Raw genomic sequence first — 19,436 nt, 5'->3', positions numbered from 1 at the left:
CTGCCTGACTGAGCTCAAGCATCTTCCCATGGACCCATGGGGGTTTGAAATGTTAATCCCTGATCATCCAGGCACTTGAATTTGGTCTCCTCTCTTTGAACTTTGCTTTCAGTTTAAGTCCATCAAAAGTAATCCAATCAAACCAGAAAATGCATTAGGGTTGCTATATGGACTGGGGGCAAGGACGTGGGAGAAGAGGAAAAAAGTGATTCACAATGTTAACCACCCAGCTGTGAATCACTGGGGCTTCTGAAACCACATTCGTCCTTCCTTCCATCTACTCTTGTCACAGAAATGATACTCACACACACCCGGCTTTTTAGCATCCCACACTGTACTGATTTTGTATTAAAGTCCAACCTGAATAAATAATTAAAAAGAAGCATAAGAGAATCTAAGGTCCAAACCATGGCTGAAGTGACAAAGGTGGCTTTCTATTAGCTAAAATTTGGACTCCATCCTGTTTTCTTTAAAAAGTAGGCTGAAGTTATGCATGTAAATGTCTATTAAATATTCCATTACTCTTTCAATACAAAATAGATTTAATATGTTTATACTCCATCTGCTAGAAACTCTCATCAGATTTTGATTGAGATGGATGAACATTTTTGTGCTGATAAAATAATCTTATAAAGCAAAATAAATGACAAAGTATGTGCATTAATTACACAAAATTTAGACTTCTGATAAAGTAGTTTGTTACCCAATTGATTTCCCAAGCACATTTTCTCTACTTACTTTATGGCTCACAGTGGGGCAGGCTTTAGATTTATGGTTTCAAAAATACAGGTAATTTTGCACTATTGTAAGTTACTTTTTACTTCATTCCATTTGTGACTAATTGTACCCACTGCACAAAGGACTCTATCACCGACTTCCACTGCGCCTAATAAATTGCAAACTTCTGAAGTGTGATGGATGAAAGAATGCTCAGAATAAACAAATGAAGAGAACATGTGTATAATACCCAGTTTAATCTACTTTTATTCAAATGTATTAATTTCTGAGAAACATTATATTGTGTAACTGTCAGAGTAGATACCTTGATATGCTTATATGAAAAAAAAAGTATATAATGTGGTGAATCCATCAGATTGTGTCTCCAAAGGCATCTGAGCAAGACTGGACTCCAGTCCAGTCTTTGCCTGTGTTAGAAGCTCCTATTTTGTGTGGCTCATGTAAAGACAATCGGGATAGGGCATTTCTGGACCCGGATGTGTCTGCTTATGTGTATCTCATCATTTCTTGTTTGTTTTTCTAAATCTGCTGACGAGTACTGATTTTATTTTGAAAAGAAAAGTGAAAGGGGACAAAAAAAACAGGCATGCTCTGTTATTTAGGCTTCCTCTTATTTAAAATGTGAAAAGTACTTTTCACAAAGGAAATACTCATTTGCATATGCTCATAAAATATTTATGCTGAAATATACAAAACACAGTCATTTATGATCCCTTAATTAGCCTTAAAGTAGAATAAGAACTTAATTGAAATATAATTTGTTAATTCATTAGTGTTGGATTATAACTTTGACACTGATTTTTAGTAATTAATAGGTCTTGAAAGTACAAAATTTATTTTGTTGTTTTTACTGTATTTTTTCTTTAACACTTCCTTCTTTTTTGATATTGCTACATTTTAAAAAGGGGAAAGCATCAAGTTAGGACTCTTATTCTAAAGAAGGATTGACAATATTATCAAATGGCCTCTGCTTAAATGTAACTTTTTAAAGGAGTGTCCCTGACCATCCCATAAAATTGTATCTTATCCTCCTACGATTATCTGTATCACCTGGCTTTATTTTTCTTCATAATATTACCATTTAACAGTTTCTGTATTTACTTGTTTGGTTGTTTATTTCCTTACTACTATAATACAAGTTCCATGAGGACAGATAATCTGTCTGCTTTCAGCTCAGTTCAGTCGCTCAGTCGTGTCCGACTCTTTGCGACCCCATGAATTGCAGCACGCCAGGCCTCCCTGTCCACCACCAACTCCCAGAGTTCACTCAAACTCACGTCTATCAAGTCAGTGATGTCATCCAGCCATCTCATCCTCTGTTGTCCCCTTTTCCTCCTGCCCCCAATCCCTCCCAGCATCAGAATCTTTTCCAATGAGTCAACTTTATTCACTGCTAAATTTCCAGAGTCTAGAACAGCGCCTGATACATAGTAGGCGTTCATGTAATGTCTATTGAATAAATGGATACTTCTTATTAAGCTGCATGGACATGAACTGGATGATACACAGTTAAAAACAATGCATACATAAGAATACAGCTTCGAGATGATCAGACCATTGGAGTTTAAATAAACTAATTCTATTTTCAGAAATAAGCAATGTTCATTGTGCTGATCCAAAACAGGTCCCCAAAGAACTGCAAATCACGTTCTACAAGGAAATACAAAAATAAAGAGTATGAAAAGATCTTTGTGGCTTGTAAACAAAATTAAAAATATGTCTAAGATAACCATCTTAACTCTTGGCTCTTGAGTAGATGAAAATTTTAATTGCAAGTGTATTAAAATAAAAGATTGTAAAATGTAAAAATATAAGATAATATAAAATATAAAATAAAATAAAATATTAAAATAAAATAATATAAAATATAAAATAAAAGATTGTAAAATGTAAAAATATAATTTTTAGTGAAATACTTGAAACATCAGCTTTAAAATATTTATTCATGATATATCAGGGGCTATGGTAGGTGAAAGTTAAATAACACTCTGCCTCTGTCCTTTCAAAATCCACCATCGCAAAGTGAGACATGGAAATAGATTTCTATCTTACTCAGCTGTCAGACTAGTAATAGGACATGTTGGTTTTCCAGAACTGGGTTCTAAACCACGAGTAAAGATTAAGAGGCAAGAAACAAGATGACATGTCTGGGAATCCACAAGAGGAAAGGTTTCTGATGTATAAAGTGCAAGATAGAAAATGATGAGAAAAATCCAAGTTAATTATTTAAGAAGCCAAACAGTAATGCTTGACCTTAATAACATGCAACATTTCTTACCAAAAAGTTTAGTACAATACTAGCATATTCTGTAGAGGATGTATTCATTGGGTACAGACATCATTATTTCTGAAAACTGACCGAAATTCTATCGCTGTTGACCAGAGAAAACATTGCTAGTAATACTGCAACTAACCAAGGCATTTCCCCAATGATACAGAAACAATCATGAGAGTTTACATTTCTTTTCCATGAAATGAACTATCTGCTAAATTGCTGTTTGAGATTTGAAGCCAGTCCCAATTGTTAGTTTATTAAATGTAATAAGTTACAATAATGAAGTGTTAAAATTATAATGAACACTGGCAGAAAAAGCTAGATTCCCAAATAGAATTATAAAAATCTTAACTTTTGCATGTTTTGACTTGTGGTTTTAATATTACCAGTCTAGTACACTACCACTTGCTATGTTGCATTTTAAAAAATATAAAGCAGAAAGACAAATGTCATAAAAGAACAATCTACTTTGTGCATATACAAATACTTTACTACTGAAGCAATTCTTCAAAATAGAAATCAATAACTCTAACGTGATTCATTCTGTGGAGGAAGATTTATTAAAAACAAACAAACAAACAAAAAAAACACCCTAAATCTCTTTAATACAATGTTATACTACATCGATTTTTAAAACATAATTATGTTTAGTAAAATTTTATATAACTTACTGCACATGGAAAGCATTTAAAAGATGTTTGATGGGCTAATGCTCCTCAAGAGACTTAGTATTACCAGGTATAAACAATGAGAAGATATAAGTCCTCTTAGACTCACCCCAACCACCTTAATTTTCTGGTTAAATTTTACTGAATGAAGATGAAATACTAACTCTAACACTTAAATAGAAGCAAGATATCTATATAAACATACATATACATGTATATACATACATTATATACAAATATGAGAATTTGGGTTGGTATAAAATCTTTATAAATTTTTTACTTGTGATTTTTCCAAGTCAAAATTATACTGGTTTTAAAATAGATGTAATATTTGTTTATGTGTGGTTATGTGCCAACACAAAAGCCACATACACACAAAGTCATGCAGTATAAATTAGTTCACTGCAGTTGTTTAAATAAAAGACTTCCATGAGAAATATAAATAGCACTTTTTTCATTGATTTTTTTTTAAGTGGGAACATTTTAGATTTGATCTTACAATGGAAAAAGGTTGTATCTTAAAATAGCTCTTTCTCTAAGATAAGATATTAGGCTAATTGAGAAAACAATCCTATAGAAAGGCCTCTGATCAATATGACCAAACCAAGCTATAAAATCTAGATGAAAGATTATGAAAATCCATAGCCAGCCTCAAAAGTAAGAAAGGCAAATATCAAGTTCTCAGAAATGAAGAGGAAACTCAAATCTTGAGTGGTGAGCACAGACTGGTGCAGAAACGTGGAGTCTAATTCATATAAAAATTACTTCAGAAGCCATGCCCGTGGAGAGACACACTTGAAATCATGTCCACAGGGATGCCCCCATACCCCATCGCAAGCATGACTGCCAAGGAAAATACATTCCACAAAAGAGGAACTCTGAGTTAAACTGAAATATCCATAAAACACTTGAGGAAACAAAACGGTTGAGAATAGGAGAAAGTGACACGTCCAAACTCACACCTCTGGAACTGGACATAATAGATGGACGTGAAAGAAATTTTAAATAAATATACCTAAAATACATAACTTGATAAAGACTATAAGAAAACCCAAAAAGCAAGAAGACATAATGGAAGAAACAGGCAGATCTTTTAGAGAAACCAAAATTAATTTTAGAATTGATGTTCACTGAAACTGAATTTTAAAAATTTAACACACAAGTTAAGCAGTAGGTTAAATCTAACTGAAGAAAGTGAAGTGTTAGTTTGAAAGACAGATTTCAGGCAGTCATGTAGAATGAAACACAGGGGATTAAAGAGACAGGGAAAAAGGGGAAAACAGACTAAGAGATGTGAAGGTTACAGTGAGCAAGTCCAATCTTTATTTAATATGAACTTCAGAGTTTTCTACTTTAAATCAGATTGAACACCAAACAGGATACATCTTAAAAATTCGTATCTAGGTAAAAATATGGATAACAGTATATGTTTCAAAACACAGTGTAGAATTTTGGAGTCGGGGGTGTCTCACTGAAGCTTGGGAATGCTACAATATCTAGATATATAGGTATGTGGATTAATCACCTCAAGGTCATTTTAAAGGTAAAATTTATTATTTGTCTACATAATAATATAAATGTTGGGAAAGACTGAGGGCAGGAGGAGAAGGGGGCGACAGAGGATGAGATGGGTGGATGGCATCATCGACTCAATGGACATAAGTTTGAGAAAACTCTGGGAGATAGTGAAGGACAGGGAGGCCTGGCAGGCTGCAGTCCATGGGGGTCACAAAGAGTTAGACACGACTGAGCAACTGAACAACAACAAATAATAAATAGACAACCGTGAGGAAAAACCAAAAGGGTCAGCCAACTGCATTCATGGGAAATATATAAATTTATGATCTGCTAAACATGCTGTAAAGCCTCTCATTTTTTTACATTTATTTTTAATTGGAGGATAATTGCTTTACAATGTTGTGTTGGTTTCTGCCACACATCAACGTGAATCAGCCAGAGGTATACACATGCCTCTTCCATCGAACCTCCCTTCCACCTCCCACCCCATCCCACCGCTCGAGGCTGTCACAAAACCCTGGGTTTGAGCTCCTTGGGTCATACGGCAAATTCCCGTTGTCTATTTTAACGCTCAATAACGCGTATGTTGCAATGCTCCTCTCTCAGTTCATCCCACCCGCGCCTTCCCCTACTGTGTCCACAGTCTGTCCTCCGTATCTGCATCTCCACTGCAAACAGGTTCATCGGTACCATCTTCCTAGATTCCATATATGTGTGTGTGTGTGTTAATATACGATATTTGTTTTTCTCTTTAACTTAAAAGCTTTTGCACGGAAAATGATAAACAAGATTAAAAGACAACCCTCAGAACAGGAGAAAATAATTGCAAATGAAACAGCCGACAAAGAATTAATCTCCAGAACATATAAGCAGCTCATACAGCTCAATATCAGGGAGACAAACAGCCCAATCAAAAACTGGTCAGAAGACCTAAACAGACATTTCTCCAAAGAAAAAGTACAGATGGCCAATAAACACATGAAAAGATGCTCAGCATTGCTCACTATTAGAGAAATGCAAATCAGAACTATAAGAAGGTATTACCTCACACCAGTCAGAATGGCCATCATCAAAAAGTCTACAAACTAAATGCTGGAGAGGGTGTGGAGATGTGAATTGATCCAGTCACTATGGAGAAGAGTATGGAGATTCCTTAAAAAACTAGGAATAAAACTACCATAAGACCCTCTCATTTTAAATTTGTCTACAAAAATTATTTGAACCAGATAATTAAAGTAGCAAATGTTAAACACATACTGAATAAAGGATTAAGAACATACGAGCTACCCAAAAGGAAGCACTTGATATGCACAGTTTCTTTGCTGGACAGTGACACTAAACTTCTTAAGACCAGAGGAAGACATCAACCAGGCTACAGAGGCTACCACTCTGTCTCACCAGCTGGTAAGTGTTCGCTTCCTTTAAGAGCCGATGAGTCACTGCTGCCTGGGTATTGATGGGATCATGTAACTTCTCTGTAATAGAATACAGTCCAATAATGGACACAACTAAATTGGACTCAGCTATTTTAAACTGCTTCTGGACAAGAGTCTCTGACACAGTGTCTCCCAACATGCTACCAAATTACCTATGAAGATGCAGAAGAAGATGAGAACATAACATGCAAGAGAAAACCAGGTATAATAATGAATGCACACGCAGGAAGAAAAGGAATTTCTACAGATGAAGAGGCCCGTGGAACTGGCAGGCAAAACCACAATTCATGATCAACTCATATGCTGCAACCAGAGGCACCCATTCTAAAGTTGGTAGGTTGTGGGTTTTTTTTTTTTTTTTTTAAATCCCTCCTACACTTTCTGCTCCCTCAGAAACATAAGATCTGGAACAAACTCCATTGAGAGGCGGGCGTGGAGTAGGCCAGTATTCTGCGGCTGTGAAGTAGGTGCTTTTTAAGACAAAGTGTGCTCCTTTCCATTCTCATCCCCATAACCATCACACCCACATCCATTCACAGCCAACTCTCAAAAAACAACTGAGGTGGGGACGCAGACCCCTGGTAGCACACTGCACTGCATTCTGGAAAGTGGTGTGCCCCATGAGCAAGGTAAGGGTAAGGGTAAGGGCAGAGAAAAACACAGCTGAGTCTGTGTGCATTTCTGGAATTTGCCTACTCTGTCGATCTCAGTGTCAGAAGTCACAGGAAATTCCTTTTTATATCACCAGAAGAGGACTAGCCGAAGCACGTCCATATCAGTCTTCAGGGACTGAGGGGAGCTTGGCAGTCCACCCAAGGATACTGATAAGGAGAGTTCACCTGTCCCCAAGAAGAGAATGAATGAGGTCAAGCACAATGACATGTTCTAAGCCTCGGCAAACACCAATTCTAGACTGAGGTAGGAGTGAAAATAATGGGTATTATAAACACACTGCACGTGTCTGTGTGTGTGCGTGCTCAGTCATGTCTGACTCTTGTGACCTCATAGACTGTGGCCCGCCAGGCTCCTCTGTTCATGGGATTATCCAGGCAAGAATGTTGGAGTGCATTGCCATTTCCTTCACCAGGGGATCTTCCTGACCCAGGGACTGAACCATGGTCTCTTACGTCTCCTGCACCGGCAGGCAGGTTCTTTACCACTGGCGCCACCAGAGAAGCCCAATATCCTGCCCCAAAAGAAAACAGAATATCATCTTATAGACTTGGATGTTGAGGAAGCCCCTTTAAATTCACTATGTTCGTAATCAGTGATTTTTAGAAATGAGCATGTTCAAGGGTCCAAGCACCAGAAATCTATATGGTGAAAATGTAGCTAAGTCGGTAAGAGTCTGTCTGCAATGCAGGAGACCTGAGTTCAAATCCCTGGGTTAGGAAGATCCTCTGGAGAAGGAAATGGCTACCCACTCCGGTATTCTTGCCTGGGGAATCCCATGGACAGAGGAGCCTGGCAGACTACAGTCTGTGGGGTCGCAAGAGTTGGACACAACTTAGCATGTTCAAAGGTCCAAGAAGCCAGAAATCTATATGGTGAAAATAGGCAAAGGCTAAGAAAATGAGATTTTTACCATTAGGGAACAATCAGATATATTTTCAAGATAGAATATGTATGAAATGTACAATAATGCTGATAATAGTATTGCTTGTAATAGCAAAACACTGAAGAAAAGCATTAATACCTAAGGAAAACACTACTATCGAACAACATGGAATTGGTTAAATTATGGAACCGTCTAGAATGTCCCAAAATAATTGTTAAAGTGCATGTGCAAATTATGACTTGTAATTAGTGTACATTTGTGGGGGATTCATGTTGATGTATGGCAAAACCAATACAATATTGTAAAGTAATTAGCCTCCAATTAAAATAAATAAATTTAAATAAATTAAAAAAAAATCCCAAACCAAAAATAAATAAATAAAAGTTATGAAGTATGAACAAAACATTTTTTAAAATTTGTATACATACATATATTTACATATGGTGAGAAAAGGTCTGAAAAGTTAATCCTAATAATGTAAAAGAGGCAACCTGAAGGTGAGGTGGATTACAGTTGATTCATATTTTTATTTTTGCTTATCTGTATTACAAAATGCAGATAAAAATATCAGAAAATTTCCTATGATGAACCTATTTGTACAAGAATTTTTAAGCCAGTATGTACAACAATATCAGTCAACAATATAAAGATTTGCAAGGTTAACTATAGCAGTGTAAGTTAAATTTGAGTTTGAGGCACTAGTAGACAAATTGATACTAAAGAAAATAGAAAATAGAAGAAAGCTCTTCCAGAAGTTATTAAAAAATGAATAAAGGGATAAAAATTAAGTATGGGAGACAATCATAGAAACGACAGGATGAAATACAAGGATGAAACTAAATAACAACTCAAGAAAAGGGAGGCTTAAAGGTTTTATAGCTTGAAGGTTTCATGAGTTTTCCCTAATTCAGGCTGGAATGCAACCTTGGAAGTTCTTCAAGACTTTTTTCCTGTAAGAGATATGTCTTAGGTTGAAGGGGGAGACTGGCTTATAATAATTCTATCAACTATCCTTGTTCACTTTTTATACTTTACCCAAGAGCAAGAAATGTGTTTCGTATTTAATAAGCCATTTTCTTAATATCTCTTGCTAGTCTCCAAAACTACACTACCAGCATGTTCACAATGACGAATGCACTTATGCGGTTGTCATGGCAGCTTAAGATTTGCTTAAGGAGATGCTGCACGCCTGCCAATGCAGGAGACACGGGTTCAATCCGTGGTCTGCAAAGATCCCACATGCCAAGGAGCGATGAAGCCCATTTGCCAGAATTACTGAGCCTGTGCTCCAGAGCCAGGGAGCTGCAGCCACTGAGCCCCTGTGCCAAAACTACTGAGTACCGCATGCGCCGGAGCCTGTGTGTCACAGAAGGAGAAGCCACCCCTGCGAGAAGCCCACACGCCACAGCGAGACGCAGCCCCTGCTCGCACGCGCCGGAGCCTGTGTGCCACAGAAGGAGAAGCCACCCCTGTGAGAAGCCCACACACCACAGCCAGACACAGCCCCTGCTTGCCAGGAGAGAAAAGCCCACGTAGCAGTGCAGACCTGGCACAGCCAAAACTAAAATAAATAAAATAAAAGCACACATGTAGAAGACAGCTGAACTCAAACAATACACTGAAAGTGGTTCTCTTTGGATAAATGTTACCCTATGTATACACTTTATTCAATTTCAAAATTTTCAAAAACAGTAATACTTTTAAGTTAGAAGAAAAGTTAGAAAATCTAAGAATAAGGGCATACAGATTTGATATACCATATAATAACAAATATTTCTTTACAAACTACTATGTATACTAAGATCTCAACTGAGGAGAAGATAAGACAGAAATACTTTGAAAAATGAACAACTGCATTCAGTGAGTGGTGGAAAGATGACTGATTCATTTATTCCTTCTACTTTTCAGTATCTTTTATTTTATAAGATAAAATGTATACATTTCATATTGAGAAAACAATTTTATAGGTAATAATAAAGATAAAAATTTACATTTTTCAGTTCAGTTCAGTCGCCCAATCGTGTCTGACTCTTTGCAACCCCATGGACTGCAGCACGCCAGGCCTCCCTGTCCATCACCAACTCCCAGAGCTTACTCAAACTCTTGTCCATTGAGTCGGTGATGGCATCCAACCATCTCATCCTCTGTCATCCCCTTCTCCTCCTGCCTTCAATCTTTCCCAGCATCAGGGTCTTTTCATGAGTCAGTTCTTCGCATCAGGTGGCCAAAGTACTGGAGTTTCAGCTTCAGCATCAGTCCTTCCAGTGAGTATTCAGGACTGATTTCCTTTAGGATGGACTGGTTGGATCTCATTGCAATCCAAGGGACTCTCAAGGGTCTTCTCTAATACCACATATCAAAAGCATCAGTTCTTCGGCACTAAGCTTTCTTTATGATCTAACTCTCACATCCATACATTACTACTGGAAAAACCTACATTTTTACATGAGTTTAACTAATTAATCTACCAGAATTAATTTTTGCACAGAATTTTCAGTCAGCATAACCTTCTTTTTATAAAGGTAAAACATTCCCTGAAGTTGTTGCCTCAAATATATATTAAAATTGATATGCTTATTCATTAATACTTTGTTTAGATTTTACCTGAAAGTAATGGAGAAACTTTAATATAACTTAGGGTAGTTTAAAATTTACTTAATATCCAGAAGCCTCAAATATAAAGACACTGATTACTCTAAATAAAAGCATCAGACAAATACTGATTATTTTTAACCTATCATACCCTCAATCTGATTCCTGTGTCATCTGTCAAAAAACTTTTGATCTCAAAAATACTTCAGTAAAGAGAAGGAATATTTGACAAGTGATAAGAGAGAGGGAAATATTCATTATATCACTAATTGGAATAGAACTGAAAATTCACTCTCTGGGGAGACATAGAAAAATCATGAAAAGTCTGACTTATGTCCCCAAACAAAACTTTCTGAAAAACAGCAACACTCATTTTTTGTTTAAAGATTGTTGTGGTTCAGTCACTCGGTCGTGTCTGACTCCCTGCGACGCCGTAGACTGCTGCACGCCAGGCTTCCCTGTCCTTCGCCATCTCCCGGAGTTTGCTCCAACTCGTGTCCATTGAGTCGGTGATGCCATCCAGCCATCTCATCCTCTGTTTAGAGACCGGATATTTCTGAGATGGCAACATTTATCTCGGGGAAGGTGGCAGCAGCCCCATTTCTTCAAGGGATAGTGATAGAGCATCCCAGCTGTGGTGCCCTGGCTCCACCAAGACCACTCCTACTTCTCAAGAGCAGGGGTTGTGTAGCTTGAGAAACGGGAGCCATTTGTTTTTCCTCTAGCTGTCAGCCCACTGAGATGAAACTCACAGCATCGCTTGTTCCCCCTGGGCCCCTTGTAATGTGAATTGTCTTTAGCCGATGCTTACCAAATCACTGTCACGTAACTGCGGCCGACCTTTCTTTTCAGTCTATGCACTTTCCAGGAGTTATAAATCAGTTGACTTTCAAGCTCGATGAGATGGCATATGCCCTAGTTTGAAGAACAGATGGAGGCTTGGGGGGAAATTGTTTCTGCAGGCTTGCTACAAGCAGCACTGCTCCATAAAAGTGAACCATTCGCACTAATTTCTCACATAAATTATACAGGCAGCAGGGAGCACCGGCCCATTCAGCAGAAAATCTTTCATCGAGCTTTCGGAGGTCATCTAACCAATTTCAATTAAAGTTATTTCTGATACATGGCTGTATTTTCATGCCGTACACTTTTAAGACAGAGCAATTCACATCAAATAAAAGGATGGCATTAATTGTGTATGCAGTCCCTTCCTTCAGAAAACACCGAAAAGCACTTTAATTGCCGGAGGATTATTTTTTTTTTTCAAGACTTTGAGAAAAAGCTCTATCTATTAATTAATCACAGAGGAATTAATAGCGGAAACGCGGCAGCCTTTCTTGTACAAAAATTAGGTAAATTGTCATTTTTCTTGCAAAATTTGCCTTACAAGTTCTACTAAGGCCTGTTATCCAAACTCAAGCTTTGGCAGTTATCAAAAAATACAGAAGCTCAGGACAATTCAAAAAATATATTCATTCTTTCTTCATGTAAAACAAATTATTCAACTCAAATAAATTTGCTTATAAGATTTTAAAGATCAATATCGATTTTGCCTGGAGTAATAGATACAGTGTTAATTTTTTGAATCCTGAAGAAACTGAAACATTAAGAAACTGAAGGCACCAGAGGACTTAATTATTAATCAAAATTGCAGAGTTTTGAGAACCATATACTGAGGGTTAATGGATCAGATATCATATCACAGTGGGATTTACTTTAAAATGCGGTTGTATTTACAGATAATGAGCTATCATGGTTTGGAATGATTTTAATTGTAAGAAAATTAGCATACATTTTAATAATAATTATATTCAATAAATGTTTTTCCTGGTAGAAATTATCAGTCATGTCAATGAAAACAGTCACATTGACAGAGTTGTTTATGTTTCATGAATACCAATGCCTCTAAGAACTGAAAAAAAGAAGAGAATATGCTGGAGAAGAAATTCTTAACAGAGTCATATGTGAGTATTAAAAACTAGGAGGCTGACATGGAATTGAAGGCACGGTTCAGACACCATCAGTAGACACTATTTTAAAAATTTAGGCATCCAGTTATCTTATGCACAGCATTTTCTTTACTTGAATGTTCAGACTGAACATACATTTTCAGTCATTTGTAAAGAAAAATAAACTTACATTACAATTTAAGAAATCGATAATCATTGGGAAAGCATTACATATAATTAAAGCATTTTCAAGGTAAAATTCAACCTACAGAAACTGTTGCATACAGCTCTGGACTGTGTGTTCAAATTAACTTGCTGGAGCTTATCTTAATTTGCTACCAGAAGACTTGGTCTCTACGGCTAATTTCTAATTAATCGTTTGTTCTTTAAGCTATTTCATGAATATCTTGAAATACGGCTATTTTTGTAACTGTGAAACAAACTTTATTAGCCCCCAGTTAAAAAGCGCCATGCCAATCATTCAGTACCTGGTCGTCACCAAAGAGAGTAAGGCCTAGAGGCTGAGACGTGCGCTCATGAAACAGTGTCCTGAGAAGTGGACCTTAGCGGTAACCAGTTGCAGGATGTTTTATATTCATTCAACACACATCGCTGGGCATCAGCTTTGTGCCAGATACTCTTTCAGGGACTGCACTGGCATAAGGGAGGGAACAAGCTAGAAATAAAGACACAATCCCTGGCTTAGAAGTATTTAGGGTATGTCATTTTTATTAGCCTTGTTACTGGCTCCATTGCAGGGCCCTATCTGGTTTTCATTTTCTCTCATCTTCCCTAGTATATGCTAACTTTCTGTATTTTACAGTTTTTTGTAAAACAGCTTAAAATCTTTTAGTAAAATGTTAAAGTGGATTAAACTTTATAAATGAATATACATATAACTCATTGATTAAACTACAGAAAGATGTGTGTTTAAATTACATAATTAATGTTGCTTTATGAATTAATTTTTAATCAAAAAACAAAGTTGCATGATCCAAGTTTTAATCAACAAGTAATGTATAATTTATAACATTAACCTCAGGGAACTATGCTTCAGTGGTGAAATTCTATGCACCTCCAATAGGCCAGGGAGGCAGATATATTTTTGGCAAAGAGGAGGGGCCACCTAAAGTCCACTCTCACTTGGACCTACCTGTGTGCATCACAGGCACACAGTTCTGGCTTTATTCACTTAATTTCAACATAACTGGCTACCAAAGATTATTTACATATCAAAGACTAAGAAAACAAGAATGCAGAAATGCCCCAGGTTGCTATGCTAATTTGGACAATGACACTATGCAGTTTCTATGACTTAAGAAGGCAAGTTTGAAAAAAAATTAAGAGGAAAAAACTGAGTAAGATTCCTTTTAAAAAGACTAAAAAGTATGTGTGGTTCAGGACAGATGATATAAGGTGCTGAGAAATGAAATGATATACAGTTTCAGACAAGGTTTATACCTGTCGGTTGTATGCAGTTTATTTTTTTATAACTTTCCATTTTGAAGAAGACCTCAAAATCTTCTACAGCTAGGCACATAGTTTTCCTGTTCCATCTCTTCTTTTTCTGTCTTAAAGACTTCTACAAGTAGAAGAGTGCAGAGCTCTTAGGGACCAAAACCAGACTTCTTTTCATTTGTGTTAAGACTAAGTGAAAGAGAGACTGATGATGCATAGTATTTAGAGACAGCAAAGAGAAAACACATGATATACAGTCTCAGGAAGAAATGTTTGATTAGAAAGGTGAGACGGGGTTAGACAGGTTTAAAGTGATTGTGGTCATCAAACCTTATCAACAAAAATTAAAACTTTAAGAATCTGTTTATATTATCTATGACAAAAGGATAATAAAATCCTTTTGACAGATAAAATTTACACATGAATTTTTAACAAATCAATGGGAAATAGACTAACGCTTCACTAGAAAACCGGACAATTTAAGAAGTGGGCTCAAAAGGCAAGCAAATTAGTTAAGCATATAAAAGTGTTTAATGATCCTAATAATCAACAAACAAAATAAGATGCTTTACCCATCACTTTAGTGAAAGTGAAGTCGCTCAGTCGTGTCCAACTCTTCGTGATCCCATGGCCTGCAGCCTTCCAGGCTCCTCTGTCCATGGGATTTTCCAGGCAAGAGTACTGCAGTGGGTTGCCATTTCCTTCTCCAGGGGATCTTCCCAACTCAGGGATTGAACCCGGGTCTCCCACATTGCAGGTGGACACTTTACCCTCTAAGCCACAAGGGAAACCCATCACCTTAGCAGACTTTTATTTTAAAGGAGGATCCAGTGATGAATATGGTTCTGTGGAATGACTGCTTTTAAAATATTACTTTTGACCTACTAATTCCTCTTCAGGGAATTTAACCTAAGGATGCAATCAGAGGTGGAAACAAAGGTTTATGTATCTGGGTGTTTCATTTAATATTATTTAGAAATTACATGCCCTCTGAAATTGAAATAATCCTATAATATCCAACAGTTGGGAAATAGTTGATGAAGTATGATTTTAAATTGAATAAAGCAGGGAAAACCACTAAGGCATTCAGGTATGACCTAAATTAAATCCCCTGTGATTATACAGTGAAAGTGACAAATAGATTCAAGGAATTAGATCTGATAGACAGAGTGCCTGAAGAACTATGCATGGAGGTTCAAGACATTGTACAGGAGGTGGTGATCAAAACTATCCCCAAGAAAAGGAAATGCAAAAAGGCAAAATGGTTGTGTGAGGAGGCCTAACAAATAGCTCAGAAAAAAGAGAAGTGAAAGGCAAAGGAGAAAAGGAAAGATATACCCATCTGAATGCAGAGCTCCAAAGAATAGCAAGGAAAGATAAGAAAGCCTTCCTCAGTGATCAATGCAAAGAAATAGAGGAAAACAACAGAATGGGAAAGACTAGAGATCTCTTCAAGAAAATTAGAGATACCAAGGGAACATTTCATGCAAAGATGGGCACAATAAAGGACAGAAACCGTATGGACCTAACAGAAGCAGAAGATATTAATAAAAGGTGGCAAGAATACACAGAAGAACTATACAAAAAAGATCTTAATGATCCGGATAACCACGATGGTGTGATTGCTCACCTAGAGTCAGACATCCTGGAATGCAAAGTCAAGTGGGCCTTAGGGAGCATCACTACAGACAAAGCTAGTAGAGGTCAAATCCTAAAAGATGATGCTGTGAAAGTGCTGCACTCAATATGCCAGGGAATTTGGAAAACTCAGCAGTGGCCACAGGACTGGAAAAGGTCAGTTTTCATTCCAGTTTCAAAGAAGGGCAATGCCAAAGAATGTTCAAACTACTGCACAATTGTACTCATTTCACCTGCTATCAAAGTAATGCTCAAAATCCTTCAAGCAAGGCTTCAACAGTACGTGAACTGAGAACTTCCAGATGTTCAAACTGGATTTAGAAAAGACAGAGGAACCAGAGATTAAATTGCCAACATCTATTGGACCACAGAAGAAGCAAGAGAATTCCAGAAAAACATCTACTTCTGTTTCACTGACTATGCAAAAGCCTATGTGTGGATTGCAACAAACTCTGGAAAACTCTTAGAGATGGGAATAACAGACCACCTTACCTGCCTCCTGAGAAACCTCAGGAGGTCAAATGCAGGTCAAAAAGCAACAGTTAGAACCGGGCATTGAACAATGGGCTGGTTCCAAATTGGAAAAGGTATATGTCAAGGCTGTATATTGTCACCCTGCTTATTTAACTTAGCCTGGAATGCCGGGCAGGGTGAAGCACAAGCTGGAATCAAGATTGCCAGGACAAAATATCAATAACCTCAGATATGCAGATGACACCACCTTTGTGGCAGAAAGCAAAGAGAAACTAAAGAGCCTCTTGATGAAAGTGAAAGAGGAGAGTGAAAAAGTTGGCTTAAAACTCAACAGTCAAAAAACAAAGATCATAGCATACAGTCCAATCACTTCATGGCAAACAGATAGGGGAACAATGGGAACAGTGACAGATTTTATTTTTGGTGCTCCAGAATCTCTGCAGATGATGACTGGAGCCATGAAATTAAAAGATGCTTGCTCCTCGGAAGAAAAGCTATGACCAACCTAGACAGTATGTTAAAAATCAGAGACATTACTTTGCCAACAAAGGTCCATCTAGCCAAAGCTATGGTTTTTCCAGTAGTCATGCATGGATGTGTGAGTTGGACCATAAAGAAAGCTGAGTGCTGAAGAAGCACTGATGCTTTTGAACTGTGGTGTTGGAGAAGACTCTTGAGAGTCCCTTGAACAGCAAGAAGATCAAATCAGTCAATCCTAAAGGAAATCAGTCATGAATATTCACTGGAAGGACTGATGCTGAAGCTGAAACCCAATACTTTGGCCACCTGATGGGAAGAACTGACTCATTGGAAAAGATCCTGATGCTAGGAAAGATTGAAGGCAGGAGGAGAAGGGGATAATAGAGGAAGAGAAGGTTGGATGGCATCACCGACTCAATGGACATGAGTTTGAGCAAGCTCTGGGAGTTGGTGATGGACAGGGAAGCCTGGCGTGCCACAGTCCATGGGTTCCAAAGAGTTGGATGTGACTGAGCGACTGAACTGAACTGAACTGAACTGATTCATCTTTCATAGATCATTAACTTGCCCCTGAAAAGTATATAGAAAATTTTGCTACAAATACCTTGCAAAAGTTTTTTCATATTTACCAGGGAATGTATGATAAGCATAGCCATCTCAAAGATGCATATACTAGTCTTAGTTTTTCATTTTAATAATGATTCTCAGATAGTTATAGTCTCCTATTTGGCTAGCAGGTTCAAGCATTTCTTTTTGACTGAATTATCTTATCTTAATCTAGAGCAGCACTGTCTAATATGGTAAGCATGTGGCTATTTAAATTAAAATTAATTAAAATCTAAAATTTAGTTCCTCGGGCTCACTGGGGACATTTCAAGTGCTTAATGGCCACATATGGCTACTTGTAATGTATTAGACGTTACAGATGAAGCACATTTCCACCACTGCCGAAAGATGCATTAGACCGTGCTTGGATCTTTAGCGATACCACGAGGGATACACTAAACTGCACAGATTCTGGCATTTGGTCTGCCCTGTTGTTTTGACATGTGGAAGAAATGATCATTTTTATGTGCTCTAAACTATGACGGCAGTTCAGGATATGGGTTGAGAAACCTAACCTTGCAAAGACATTTCTTGAAATTCTGATAAAGGAAGTGGATCTCCTTGCCACTTAATTCCACACACCATTTCAGGTCTCACAACCACTCTTGGAGTCCTTGGGGTGTCACAAGGACTGTGGAGAGAGGACAGGTACTTTCCTGGGAATCAGAGCTACTCAGAAGTGTTTAGCAAGGGGCAAGCTAGGCCATGAGGTGAGAAGTTCACTTGACCAGAGCTCTATCCACACACAAGGGAGTATAGTGCTGGGTCTGGGGCAGTTTTTAGTGTGGTTTTTGCAGGGTGCTTGGGGAGCCCTGCTTTCTTCAACATTCAATGTCCATTCCTTAGAAATGTTATCCTAAGAAGGCCTCTGGTATTACCAAGTATCAGACATTCCCCACAGTATATGTGCCAAGAAATAAATACGAATAAATATGAGAGATCGCTCACAAGCCTGTGCTTAATAAGTTTAATGTTTTATCTTCAGCATTATAGTAGTACAATTGAAATCTGGTCAGCAAAGCTTTAAAGGATAGAAGTCTACCGGTTATAGGATAAGATGTCTTTTTAAATGTATGCTATTATCCTACCAGCAGCAGCAAATAAATTGCTTCCTCTTTAATCTGACTTTTTAGCTTGCTGAATCACTACAATAGTCAATAGTAGCTTAAAAGAATTAATATAGCTATAAAAAAGAAAAGCAGTTTATATGCCATCTGACTGCTGGAGTACCAAAGATAACGCAAAATGACTCATCCTATGCTTTTATTATTTTCAAGATAAACTTTTTTTGTCTCTTGACATTTCTAGAAGTTACTCAAGATTATTCAAGCAGGTCAAAAAAAAAATCTATGGATTCTTTTATTGATGCAATTTTTATGTGCTAAAATTACGTAAAACACCAAAATCCACTTGTTTTTCATAAGGAAATATGGCATATTCTTTTACTCAAAAGAACCAAGTTCTTAAGAATCTCTATGTTACCATGCATGAATCGGTACATTGACACAAACACTAAATCCGTGTAATTAATCAAAATCCATGTAATTAATACAAACCAATCCCTAATTAAAGTTTTTAAGATTGAAATATCTAAATTAGTTATATTGCTATATATTTTTTCTCATCATGCACATTTTCATATAACAAATGCACATTTTAAGACAGATGATTAAAACCAAGATAATAATGTCCTTCATTGCCTAAAATATATGACAAAGCTTAATAACAAGGACAACTTCAGATTTCCCTTGCCAAATAACTTTTTAATAAGTTCAGTAACTGGATATTATGTGACTGCTCAAGATCTAGAAATGTTTGATAATTATGTGAAAACATTTAAAGACATACTAGAAATAATACAATCAATTCTTTCAGTTTTTCCAAAAAAGAAGGAAAAGGTTAATTTTAATGAATCTAAGCTGTTTACTTTGATGAATTCTTTACTTTGATCATTCTTATTTTTTAACATAAATTTGTTACTAACTATAAACAATCCTGACATTCACCCTTCAGACACTACTGTGGGACTTTTTTGCTACATGGATC

The 19,436-nt window shown here is 37.0% G+C and overlaps 1 protein-coding gene across 1 annotated transcript in view; it reads right to left on the bottom strand.

The window, feature by feature from the left end:
- Positions 1–19,436, bottom strand: part of PACRG (parkin coregulated) — a 540,505-nt gene that overhangs the window by 450,838 nt on the left and 70,231 nt on the right. The window lies entirely within an intron of this gene.

This window comes from Bubalus kerabau, chromosome 9 (genome assembly GCF_029407905.1).
Source record: "Bubalus kerabau isolate K-KA32 ecotype Philippines breed swamp buffalo chromosome 9, PCC_UOA_SB_1v2, whole genome shotgun sequence".
In the NCBI taxonomy this organism is placed as follows: Eukaryota; Metazoa; Chordata; class Mammalia; order Artiodactyla; family Bovidae; genus Bubalus; species Bubalus kerabau.
This window is presented reverse-complemented; position numbering and strand designations above follow the sequence as displayed.